This window comes from Camarhynchus parvulus, chromosome 7, assembly GCF_901933205.1.
Source record: "Camarhynchus parvulus chromosome 7, STF_HiC, whole genome shotgun sequence".
Classification (NCBI taxonomy): domain Eukaryota; kingdom Metazoa; phylum Chordata; class Aves; order Passeriformes; family Thraupidae; genus Camarhynchus; species Camarhynchus parvulus.
The window spans coordinates 2,250,359-2,263,444 of NC_044577.1; positions in this window are offsets into that span (position 1 = coordinate 2,250,359).

The window sequence follows — 13,086 nt, forward strand, 5'->3', positions numbered from 1 at the left end:
AACAGGAACTGCTGTAAAGCCATGACAATGAGCTTTTTTTTTAATTTTTTTTTTTTAATTTTCACGAGAGTGAGGGACAGCTGCTAAAAAATAAAACACATATGATGAAGGAGCATTATGTGGGCAGAAGGATCCAAACCAAAGGCCTTTCCAGGGGATTTCAGTTGTCAGGCAGAGCTCAGCTGGGATGCCCCATCCCTAGAAGTGTTCCTGGCCAGCTTGGACAGGGCTTGGAGCATCCAGGTCTAGTGGAAGATGTCCCTGCCCATAGAGGGGGATAGAATAAGGTGGTCTTCAAGGTCTCTTCCAACCCAGGCTATTCTGAGATTCAGTAAAGCAAGAACTTGAGGCTATAGTTGCTATTATAATGAAGGATTATATCCACCAGTGCTTCCAGTTTGCCACCACCAGTGGTAACCAGTATGCAGCTGGGATCTGTGTTGCCTTTTCTTCAGATCTGCCTGGAAAACCAGAGTTTTCTCTGTGGCAGTGAGGGAATGCAGGGAAACACTTTAATTGACTAAAAAAAAAACCCAAAAGGACAAACCACAGGAAAGCTCCACGTACCCCCAGAACAGTGGTGAAAAACAGCCAAGTCAGAGAATTCCAGATAAATAATGTAACAACCCTGGTGAAATATGTGTGAGCAGTGTAATGTGCCTATCACAGTTCAATTGAGAACATGATTAACTGGGGAGTTGGATTGATTTCTTTTCGTGCTGTTAGCATTTCTTCTTTTTTTTTTCCCTTTGTCTTAACATGGTTTTAATATTGAAGTGACTTTTACCAAGAGCTCCAGTAATTAAATGAGGCTGCAAGAGCTCTTCAATTCCCATCTGACTGCCTCATGGCTGTAATAACCAAGCTGGAAGATCTTCCTTTCCAAAAAGGGGCTTTATTACTGACACATAGCGGGGGAGCAGCCAGACAGGATGCTCAGGGCATTTTGGGGTGGGGTTATTTTTTCCCCCCTTTCACTCACAAGCCTTTACAATCCTTCCTTTAGCAGTTCCCTCACCATTTGTGTTGGTGACTCCCAGAAAAATGATCCCCATCCATCATGGGAACCTGGGCTGTGGCTGCTGTGGCATTCTGGGGGGGGGTGACCTCCCTAGGGAGAGGGTGACATCTGCAGGGACAGACTACTTTCCACCCCCAGACACCAAACAAACCCTCTGATAATTAGTAAAAGACTGGATCACATCACACTGGTAATTTCTAGAGGCAGCTGGGACTAAGTTCAGTAATATTTCCTCCCTGGTGCATTAATAACTAGATGTGATTAATGCTATGAGTCAGGAAGAGGGTTTTGAGGAATTCTCTTTGTACCCATGAAAAAAAATTAAAAGCCCCATGTGCTACATCATCTCCAGGATGCAAAGGTGACTTTGATGTCCTCCCATTGCCAGAATGAGGGTCCCAGCTTAAAAAACATCCAGTGAAGCTGGCAGAGAGTGGTTAAATTTTGCAGTTCTTTTCTGATGCGCCTCAACTGGGCAATTCCCACCCTGACTTAGGAAACCTCTGTGGATTTTGCCCGAGTGTGATTCAGGCAAAGCACAGGGTGGCTGGCTGCGGGTCCCTGGTGACACATGGTGACACCCAGGAACATCTTGCCTTGGCTCCATCCTTGAGCACCATCTGCTGGCTTTTCCTCCAGGGACTCCTCGGGCATCTCTGCCAAACCCAAAGTCACCTTTTTCCCCTTCAAATAAAAGCTGTTCCTGCAGAGAGAGAAGCTTCTTGCTCTGAAATGAGGGAGTACCACCAAAACCCAGGCTTGCTCCACTACTTTCCCATCTGCACAGCAGATCAGGGGTGCAGGATCCCACCTCTCACAGCCCTAGTTTTAAAGAACAAACTCTTTGTCCTGCTTGGAAATGAAGGCAAAGAGCAGCTCTGCTGGGACACAGGGAAGGGCTGCAGGCTGCATTTTAATTTTGCTTGCAATAGATGGTTTTCATTAGCTCCAAAGGATTTGCTATTGCTTTTATCCAAATGCCTCCCCAGCACCCTGGTTAGGAAGTGGTCCAGGAAATATTTTCCTGAAGTTCTCTTGGTTCTGCTTTTCTCCTGTGCTTTCTGTTGGTCTGTCTGCCTTCATGCAAATATTTCCTGATGTATTTTAGTCTCATCAAATGACTTTGGAACAGTCAGGGAAAGGGGCAAGAGCATCTCTAGATGGGCAGGTCAGAGTGGGAATTAAGAAAAGATAAGAGACACTTGGATCTGCCCTTCCCATCCTGCAGCACTGGCCAAGAATTTAAAACATCTCTGCAAAATTTCCCATCTTCCATCCCTGGGAGTGTTCAAGGCTGGGTTAGATGGGCCTTGGAGCAACCTGGTCTAGTGGAAAGTGTCCCTGTCCATGGGAGTTGGAAAAAGAAGAATTTTAAAGTCCCTCCCAACCCAAACCACTCTGTGATTTTATGATTCTATGATTTTTTTTTCTCCCTCTCATAAAAACTTTCATCAACAAAAACAAGCCCACACCAGGCTGTGTGCATTATCTTAGTGTATATACACACACTTAATCCATGGCCTGCAAAAGAGATCATAATTCAAAAGGTGAAACTTGGAGCTCTAACCAACCACATCCTGCAAAAAGGCCTCCTGCTAGAAGGGATTTTCAGTGATTACAGGGAACAAACTACGCTCAAGTATGTAAATAATGTGGATATTTTCCTCTCTAACACAATGCACAGCCTGTAGGTCAGTAAACTCTAATGTGAACTGTGATGCTTGGCTTCTAGGAAAGATAGCTCAGCTCTTTTTCAGAATAAAAGATAACTCAGGGAGCACAAAATGCATTTTGGACAACACAGACCTTGCCAGCCTTTGCTTTGGGTTACTCCTGTTTTCTTGTTTTAGAGCCTTCCAGGTGATGCCCTGCACAAGGGGATGAAAAAACCTTTCCAAGTCTTGGCCTCAATGTCCTGTGGCAACTTGTGCTGCACAAAAAAAAAAAAAAACCTATTAGGAACGGGCTGGATTTCAACAGATCAACGAAACTTCCAACTTTTGTGATGGAAAAGACTGTTACTAATTACAGGGAGAGAGGTGAGGTGGCTTGAAAAGAGCTAGAGTCAGAAAAATGGAGAGGCCAGAAATACTCACTGCCCACACGGACAGGATGATGTAACGGCAGACGAGCCGAAGAGGAGTTATAGGGAATTATTTGTACTCCAAGAGGAATTGTAAGGAATTATTCATACCCATGAATGAGTGTTGTGTTATTTGGGAAGGTGCAGAGGGGAAAAATAGACCTGGGGATTTGCTGTAGGTAGTTCCTTGGAAACCTGTGGTCATTGTGCTCCAGCACTGAAGAGAAAAAATCATGTGTAATGTAAAAGGGAGAGGAGAGCCCAGGAAATGCAGAGCTGTGTTGGTGTGCCACACATCCCAGGCCCCACGGAGATGTTCCCTACTAAAGACATAAGAAAATACATATTTTATCTTGCCTCCCTGTTTTTTTTACATGAAAGAATATTCCATGGCTTTTCTTGCCTGTGAGTAGGGTGAGATGGAAGTTGGGGATCAGCAATGCTGGAGTCTGAAACGACCTGTGGGGATTGTGGCCCACACCCCAACCTTGCCAGGGCTTCTGCTTCTCCCCTGGGGCACCAGGTCAGCCCTGGCTGCTGTTTCCTGACAGAGGGTCTGTCCAAAATGCTGCTGCTTTTTAATCTTTGGGGCTAAGTTGAACAGGTTTAATTCAGCTGTGAAAATTGGGCCACTCTCCTGACTTGAATTAAGAGGTGGGAAAATCCCTACATTGTGCTCAAGGTGAGCGCAGGGATTTGAGGAGGGTTGAATCCACTCTGCACCTCTTTCCATAGAATCACAGAATGGTTTGGGTTGGAAGGGACCTTAAAGCTCACCCAGTTCCACCCCCTGCCATGGGCAGGAACACCTTCCACCATCCCAGGGTGCTCCAAGCCCCATCCAACCTGGCCTGGAACACTTCCAGGGATCCAGGGGCAGCCACTCTGGGCAACCTGTGCTAAGGCCTTCCCAGCCTCACAGGGAAGAATTTCTTCCCAATATCCCATCTAACCTTTCCCTCTGGCAACGGGAAACCCTTTCCCCCCACCCTGGGATTCCATGCCTCTCCTGAAAACCCTTCTCCAGCTTTCTTGGAGCCCCTGTAGACACTGGAAGGTGCTCTAAGGTCTCCCTGAAGCCATGGGAGTTCCCCTGGGTGGGCACAGGGATCCAGGCTGCATCATTTTCCTCTCTTCCCTGTAAACTTCCCGTCAGTTGATGGGGGAGCTTACATAAACATCATCTCCACATCGTGGCTGTTTTGTTTGGAGCTCATGTCCAAAAAATCCCAGGAAACAGCACGTATGTGGTCGGTATGTATTTATTCCTGAGGGGCTTGTCCACAATTTATATGGAGCATATGGAACAACTTGTGCTTGAGATGTTTGCCTTGAGATGTTTGATACATCTGGAGATGCTGGGTTTCAAACAAGGAGGGAAACCTTTGTAAGCTAAAAAGGCAAATTTGCCTTTAGAAGCTCACTTGAAGCTGGTCTAGGCAATTTTCAGAGAGATGGATTTTGCTGCATGACCGCTCCGTTGGAGAATTTTTCTTAAAGCAAACATCAGCACTGCCAGGTTATTCCCACGCAGTCAAACACAAACTAGTAAGAAAGTGGGAGACCTTAATTGGGTATTGAAGTCATTTTCAAATTGTGAAAAAGAAACCAAATTAATCTAGTGCAGTGGCACAAGTGACCAGGTATAAGCCCCTGCTTAAAATTGGGGTAAAAGGGGTAAAAAAAAAAAGCATTAGGAAATTACTTTTCTGAGGAAAATAATGTTGTTCTGCTAATTTGCTTGGCAAGTGGATTTGTTGTTTGTTTTTTTTTTTTTTTTTTGCTAAGGAAGCCAGCCTGGTTTTAGAGAGCCAGAGAAGAATTTCAGTATTTTTGTCCTGTAGTTCAGTTTTGGGGAGGAAACAGAGACTCAGGAGGCTGTTATTGGGAAGCATCTCCAAATTAAAGGGAAACCTCTAATGAACTTTTCCCCATATTTAGGCATCTCTTTGGGCAAACAGAACCTGCAGCTCTCACAGTGCCAGGACCCTGCTGCAGCCCCTGGGCTGGGGATGTCCCTGGATGTGAAAGATCAACCTGTGCTGGGACAGGAAGAGGTGGAGATGGCTTTGCATGGTTACAGTTGCTGTTTATCACCCTTTCCAACCACTTGTGGCAGAAGGAGTGGAAAAATAGCCTTCAACTCTCCATATAAAACATGGAGCCAGAGGCCTTGCCAGCCTTACAAAGTATCCTCTGTCAAATGGCTCATTCATTCATTCTGCAGCGGGGACACGTGAAAATCACATCATTTCCCCAAGGTGGAACAGCAGCGTGCTTGTCCCTAAAAAATCCCAGTGTGGCAGCAGGTCACCTGTCACCTACAAGCAGGCTGGAACTGGGATGATCTTTATGGGACTGAGCATCTGTGGGAATAAAGCTCAGGCAGAATGAGCCTGATGGATATTTCTGGCTGCCTGAGGAACAAAAATAACATGGCCAGGAGTGCTGTCCCCTTCCCTCTGGGCTGGCACATCCCCATGCCTAGGGAGGAGGTGCATGGAGAGGATGAGGTCACACTGGGTGATGGCCTGTCCCAGTCCCTTGCTCCCAAACTGTGACTAGGCACTCTGCACGGTCACCCCCAAGGGCGTCCCTTTCATCTGAACCTGCTCTGCAAAGCTCAGAGTTTTTGGAGTATGGAGCCTGCTCCACTTCCACAGGGAGTGTTTTAACCCCTTGAGAGCAAGGCCAGCTGCAGCCTGCCCTGTCCAACCCCTTCCAAACATATGGAACCTCCACCATCCTGTCCCTTTGGCAAACTGCTGCTGCCCAGCCATGTGCCAGGACAAGGCTCTGCACCCAAAATAACTGATGCTCCAGCTCAAAGCCCAGCTGTACCTCCATGGGATGCATGAAAACAGAGGGGGTGAACTCACCAGCTGCTCTTCCTCCGTAGGGATGGCTCCCAAAGCTTGGCTTGTCTTGCTTTAATCTATGTGGGGTTTTTTATCTAACACTCAGGGGCCTCTGGTCCTCCGAGCAGCAAGGAGAGGGATGGTAAGTTGCCAACAAGCAGCATCCACAAACACCAGCATTTCTTTCACAGTCAATCTGCGTTAGGCTCCCTCTCTGCCTTCAGAGCAACCTAATTGTTTGGAAATGTTGGGGTTTTGCCATCTGACATGGCAGCTCTGATTCATCAATCCATCAGCCTTGTTGTCCTTTAATTAGCAGGACCTGAATCCAGCCTGGCCACTGGTGAGGTTATCACTAACCGGAAAATACTTGCGCAATTTATTGGGTGAATGTGATCCTTTTTTGATTCTAAGGGAAGTTTTATCCATATTTATGTATCCTGCAAAGGTACAGCCCAGGCTGCAGCACTCTAGGCAATCCCTCAGCTTTCCCATATTGCCATTCCCTCCCTAGTTTGGGTGCACACACCAGAAGGTGAGCTCTGGCAGGGCACTAAAATTACCTGAATAGGAATAGGATACTGGGCTATAATAGGAGCGACTTTCCCTATGGCATCATCCTGGCAGCTGGATAAATCCCTCATGGAAGGCAACAAGCTCAGGGACCATCACTGTGTCCAGCATCTCCCAAGGCTTGCTGACTTCTTGTGATGTTTTGAGGAGGTTGGCGTGCATTATGTGGCTTTAAACTGATTTATAGAGATATGAGGTTCTGCATCAAGGAATGCCTTGAAGGCAGAGGTTTCCCCGAGCTGTGCTTTGGTGGAGCCCAGGAGCAGATACATGGCAAAAGGGGATCAAATCTTCTTTGGGATTTAACAACAGGAGCTATTTTTACACAAACGACCTGAAACTCCTCATAGAAAACCCAGTTTGGTATTCAGCTAGGATGAGAAATACCAGAGAGAGAAAGAGAGGAGGAGATTTGGGATTTTTCCCCTGTTAGAGGCCAGCCCTGGCCAGGCTCCACCAGTCATGGGATAGCAGCTGTGATTTTTCCTTCTCTATCATCAGAAGGAACAGGGAGGAGAAAACTTTGATTTTAAGCTTTGCATGGAGGGGCTGTGTGGGGCTATAAATGCTCTGAGGTCTATGGGGGCTGTGAAGGCTAGAGCTGCAAGGGCTACAGAGGTTTTGGGGGCTGTGAGGACCAGAGGGACTTGGAAGGTTTGGGGTCTGTGAGGTCCTTCAGAGCTCTCAGGGCCATGAGGACTCTGGGGGTTATGGGATCCATGGTGGCTGGGAATGTTAAAATGTGACTTTGAGGTCTGTTAGGGCTAAGATAGCCAGGGAGACAGCAAGGTCATTTATAGGTGGGAGGAGGAGTGATTGACAGGTGGGACTAGGTGATTGACAGGCTATCAGATTGATTGACAGGTGGCTCTAAGAGTGATTGAGAAGGGGGTCACCCCCTCAGGGTGACGACAGACAGTGAGGGTGACAAGGGGCAGGGCAGCTGCAGGGTTCAAACTGAGGGGAAAGATGACAAAAAACGAGTGGGAAAGGTCAGGGGAAAGGGACACAAAAAAAGGATGAGGAATACGATGGGGAAGGGACAGAAAAAAAATAAAATGAGGGGGAAAGGGCTGGAAATGTGAGGTGAAAAAGGGTGGGAAATATGAGCGGAAAAAGAGTGGGAAAGGTCTGGGAAGAGGGAGACAAAAAAAGGGTGAGGAATACGATGGGGAAGGGGCAGGAAAAAGTAGATAAAATTAGGGGGGAAAGGGCTGAAAATGTGAGGTGGAAAAGGGTGGAAAAGATGAGCAAAAAAGGAGTAGGAAAGGGGCAGGAAAAGGTAGATAAAATGAGGGGGAAAGGGCTGGAAATGTGAGGTGAAAAAGGGTGGGAAATATGAGCAGAAAATGAGTGGAAAAGGTCAGGGGGAAAGGGAGACAAAAGAGTGAGGAATATGATGGGAAAGGGGCAGGAAAAGGTAGCTAAAATGAGGGGGAAAGGGCTGGAAATGTGAGGTGAAAAAGAGGGGGAAAGATGTACGAAAAAGAGTGGGGAAAGGAGAAAAAAAAAGGATGAGGAATATGATGGGGAGGGGCAGAAAAAGATCGATAAAATGAGGGGAAAAGGGCTGGAAACGTGAGGTGAAAAAGGGTGGGAAAGGGGGGAGTAATGGCGGAAACGGTGAGGGGGAAAGGAAAAAAAGAAAAGGGCGGGAAAATGAGAGATAAAAGGGCGAGAAAGATAAGGAGAAAAGGGACAGAAAAGCAGCCGGCAGCCCCAGGACGGTGAGGACGAAGGCTCCCAAAGCCGAGCTGCCGTGCAAAACCTTCCATGGAAGCTTGGTGTCGCTCCAGGCCTTGGGAATGCAGCAAACCGAGGCGGCCGGAAGGGAAAGGAGCCTTCGTGGAAGGAGCCGTGCCGGACCCTCCGCGCTCCCTGTGCTCACCTGCGTTCCCAGGAGGGCGCAGAAGGAGCTGAGACACGCAGGGCTGGAGCTGGGACACGAAAAGCTGGAGCCGGGACACGAAGGGCTGGAGCCGGGACACGAAGGGCTGGAGCCGGGACACCCGCCCGGCTGCCACCCGCGGCCGCTCCCCTCACGCCTTCCTCGCCATCGCCGCGCCTTCGGGTTTCGCTTTGGAGAGGGATTCTACTTATTTATTTGTTTTCCCGGCGGAAAATAAATAAACAAAGGAGACAACTCAGACCCGCGGGGGGGAGGGGAACACAAAAGAAAAAAAAACCAAAAACACTAAAAAGAACACACTCGCCGGCCCGGAGCGCGGCGGGAAGGGGAAGGGATCGGCGGTGTCACACCCCAGAGCACGCCCAGCCCCGGGTGAGGGATCCTAAACAGATTTAAAGTCAGTTCTTCCCCCCAGAGACCTCTCCAATGGGAGTCTATGGGGTTTTTATAGAATATATTGCGCTGGAAGGGACTTCAAAGCTCATCTCGTTCCACTCCTTTGCTACAAACACCTTTCACTATCCCAGGTTGCTCCAGGCCCTGTCCAACCTGGCCTGGGACACTTCCAGGGATGGGGCAAACACAGCTTCTCGGGAAACCTGTGTCAGGGCCTCCCCACCCTTATGGTAAAAATCTTTTCCTAGTATTTATATTTATATTGACGTCTATCCTTCACTTCAAAACCATCACTCCTTGTGCTGAGGGCTGCGGCAGCCCCAGGTGTGGCTGGTGAGGGTGATGTGTGGGACAGCATTTGGGGACCCTGGGAAGATTTTTTTTCTTTCTCCTTTCTATTTCATCTTCCCCATCCCTCACCAGTGCATCCCAGTGCCCCCAGGTTCTCCCCAGTGCATCCCGGTGATCCCAGAACAAAGGCAGGGAGTTCAGGGGAAAGGGGGTTTAAATTGAGGGGAAAAACCTCCTTTTCCATTATTATTCATGTTTAAATTAGGAGGAAATCCTTTCACCTGTGATTTAAAGGTTATAAATTGAAGAAAAACCTGCCTTTTCTGCATTTTTAGGGGTATCAATTAATTGACCAGGAATCCCTATTTTCCAGTTTAACTGGAAAAGATCTTTTTTATGTCATGTGTTGGGTTTGAATTGAGGGTAACACACCCCCACATCCCCCCATTTTCATCATCGTAGGATTTAAATTGAGAGGGAATTCCTGTTGTCCTTCACCTTTTTAGGGTTTAAATTGAGGGATATTACCCCATTTTCCCATCATTTGGGTATGGGTCCTTTGGGGTTGTGGGGGCTATGGGAGCTCTAAGAATCTGTGAAGGCTATAGGGTCTGTAGTAGTTATCTGTTATATGAGGGATGGAACAGTATGGGGTTTTTTAAGGGTTATGGGCTGTGTTAGGGATGTGAGGGGCTTTGAGGTCTGTTTGGGGTCTCTGGGCTCTGAGGTCTGTGTAGGGTATGGGGGCTTTGGGGGGCTGTCAGTGCTGTGAGGCTCTTGGGGTTTTTGAGGATCTGTGAGGGCTATGGGATCTGTGAGGGCTATAGGAACTGAGAGGGCTCCTTAATGGTCACATTGGTTGGGGAAAATGTCCTTATATCTTCAATCCCATAAATGATACTCCACAAACTTTGTTTTCATGTTCTCAGTTGATAGTTTCCTAATTGCTACAGATGTCAGAGCATCGTTATCCGTGATAATTAAAGTTGAATGGTTATTTTCTCTGAGTGAGGCTGTTGGGGTCATTCCAAACGAGCTGTGGTCATGCCATAGCATAATTTAATTGCTGTATTAATAGATGAAACCCATGGCAATCCCTTGTGAGTCACATACAGAAATAGCAGTGGCATTGTACGCTCCTTCCCTGTCCTGCTTGTTCTTCTCCAGTACGATGGTGGTGATAAGGTGTCTTTGTAAAGCTGCCAAGAAACTGAAGGGAGAAGGAATGCCATCCCAGCAAGATCTCATGACTTGGACATGATTGCAAGAGGATGGGGGAAGAGGCAGAGGCACCCAGGAAACTCCTGGGGTCAGCAGCAATGTGCTTGTTGGAGCTCCTGTTTTTGTTATGCTCCTGTGAGTAAAGATCCTGTGACCTCTCTGCCTGTGGCTTTGAAATGGGCTGGAGCTGCTGGTGGATACTCCTTGTTTGACTCCATCTGGCTTTTGGAAATTCCTCTAGCTTGGTGTTTGGGATGACCCTGTGTTGAGGGGAGCCAAAACACCCATCAGTGTTGATGGAGTGAGAAGCAAAACTGGAGCTGAAGCCACTGAAAATCACCATTTCAGCACCTTGTGTAGGCACATTTTCCCTCTGCAGCACTTAAAGCAGCTGTTTGGAAAATTGGGTACTGGAGAAATTATTGGGGTTTTGCCCCTTGGTTTGGCCAAACCCCTTCAGCAGGAAGAAAATGAGGATGTGGGAGTGTTGGGTGGCTTCACAGAGGTGGTGTTTGCTGTCTTTAGAAGCAACTGGATATTATCTTCACTCATCTGTTTTGTTGAACTCTGATTATGGATTTGCTTCCAGTTATCAGTTAAAACATTGTGAAGTGAATGGCTGGAGGAGAGCCAGGCCACATGTCCCATATATCAGTTCACAGTTGTCTAACAAATAATTACCAAGAACTGCAAAGATAACAGCTCATATGACTGTTATTTTTAAAAGAGTGGCCCTGCAGCTAGAAGATCTTTTAAAGATACCCCAGAAATCCATTCTTTTCCTCATGTGGCAATAATGAAAATCAGAAATGGTGCTTGGGATCCATCTATGCCTGCTTTCCCAGGAGAGGCTTAGCTTATTTTGCCGCAAGGTCCCCAATTCAACTGGAATCAAGGTCCATTTGAGCCTCCAGCTAACAGGAAACACAGAACTTTTCCTTTACATCCCTGCTCCTGATCTCCACCCCACACATGTGTGGTCACTGCAGGGGCTGGCGGGCTTAGGCAGACATATAACATCATCTGGCCCTACAACTTGGAATCATAAAGGGTGGAAAAGTCTTCCAAGGCTGACACCAACCATTAACCTAACACTGCCAGTTCCACCACTAACCAAGTCCCCAAGTGCCACATCCACATATTTTTTGAAGACTTCCATGTGACAGTGTCTGCCTCAGAGGTTCTGGTTGTGTAGGGGTTTTTTTTTTTTTTTGGTTGTTGTTTTTTTCTTTTGCATGATTTTGTAAGATTTGGGAGCCTTTATTCACAGTTGTATGATTGGAGAGGGAGCTGTGGGCGGGCAGGTTTAATCGTCCTCCTTAAGGCAGAGGACTGCTGGAAGCTGGTGGTTGCTGGGTCTGAACTGATGCAAAATCCAACAAACTGCTTTGAAAGAGGGAAAAAAAAAAGGAAAACAATTCTATCAATTCTATCTTTGCGATTATACACACCAGTGAGCTGAGGGAGGAGAGTTTTCCAAACGAGACTCTGTTCCCAGGCAATGAATACTTTGAATTTATTCCTGTACCTAGGACATTTCCCTTGAGGTGGTTTTCTGTCTAAGCCAGCCCTTTTTAGGGGGTATTGGCTCTGCTGAACGCTTGCATTTTTCCCCCATTTTCATTGCCTAGCAGGCCACATCTTCCCGATTTAAGCAACCTCTTTATCCTTTTGGAGGAGGATGTATTGGGATCTGGGGCGGTCAGAGCTGCTGGAGCGGGCGGGAGGCCCTGGAACAGGGTCTCGTTGTGATGTTAATTAGTAGCTATTGACCGCTCCCTGTTCGGATGCAGTGGGGCGCAAGGGCTCTCCAACTTACATAAGGACCTGCCCGACTGATGTCTGCCTCCTGCCAATAAACTGATTGCTTTTGTCGGGACCTCTGCTGGAAATCAATTTCTGGCTCCCAGAGAGGATCATGCATTCCCGATATCCAAGCTGAAACACTGCATCTGTAGTCATCACCTTTCCTGCACAAAATCCATCCTAATTTGGGTTCAAAATGCTTTTCTGGCTCTGTTCATGGAGCTTAATCTAATCTTTGTTTCAAGTGAATTATCAGGGTGGATAATTCCCTGTACCCCTGTGTGGGCAGCAGGGATTTTAGTCCCACCAGGCAGAAGTTTTCCTCTTCGGTCTTGCTGTCTTGCTCCCTGTTTACATTCCTGTCAGGGTGGAAAAAAAATAAATAGAGTACTATCAATGTTTGCTCTGATGAAGGTGAGAAATGGGTTTGCTTTAATATCCCTAGACACAGAGGGAGTGTTTTACTGAGCAAGAGAGCAGTTCAGCAGTCGGACATATATATATATTACAATTTATATCTCTTTGGTTGCATGGTGTATTTAGCACTTTTCTCAAAATCCTGTCGAACCGTCTTTTCTTGCTCACGGCAAACGAGGGAAGCGCTGCTTCCTAATTAAGTTGTTTGCCACAAGCAAAGCTCAGCTGCCCAGATTGCTGCGAGAGCAGCTCAGGACGCCAGTCTCTGCTGCTGAAGTTTTCCTCACAAACTGCTGCTGGGGGCAAAATCTGTGTAACGAGATGAGACACGGGAGATGGGAGCAGAGCATCCCGATGGAGCCGGTCCTCCCGGGCGTGCAGGCACAGCTCCTCCCGGGGATGCTGCGCTCCCTCCCAAAGCCCCGTGGCCTGCCTTCCCCGGGGAGGCTCCCTTTCATTCGCACGCCCTGCATCGGGCGGGCAGAGAGTAAACATCTCCCGCAGCCCCAGC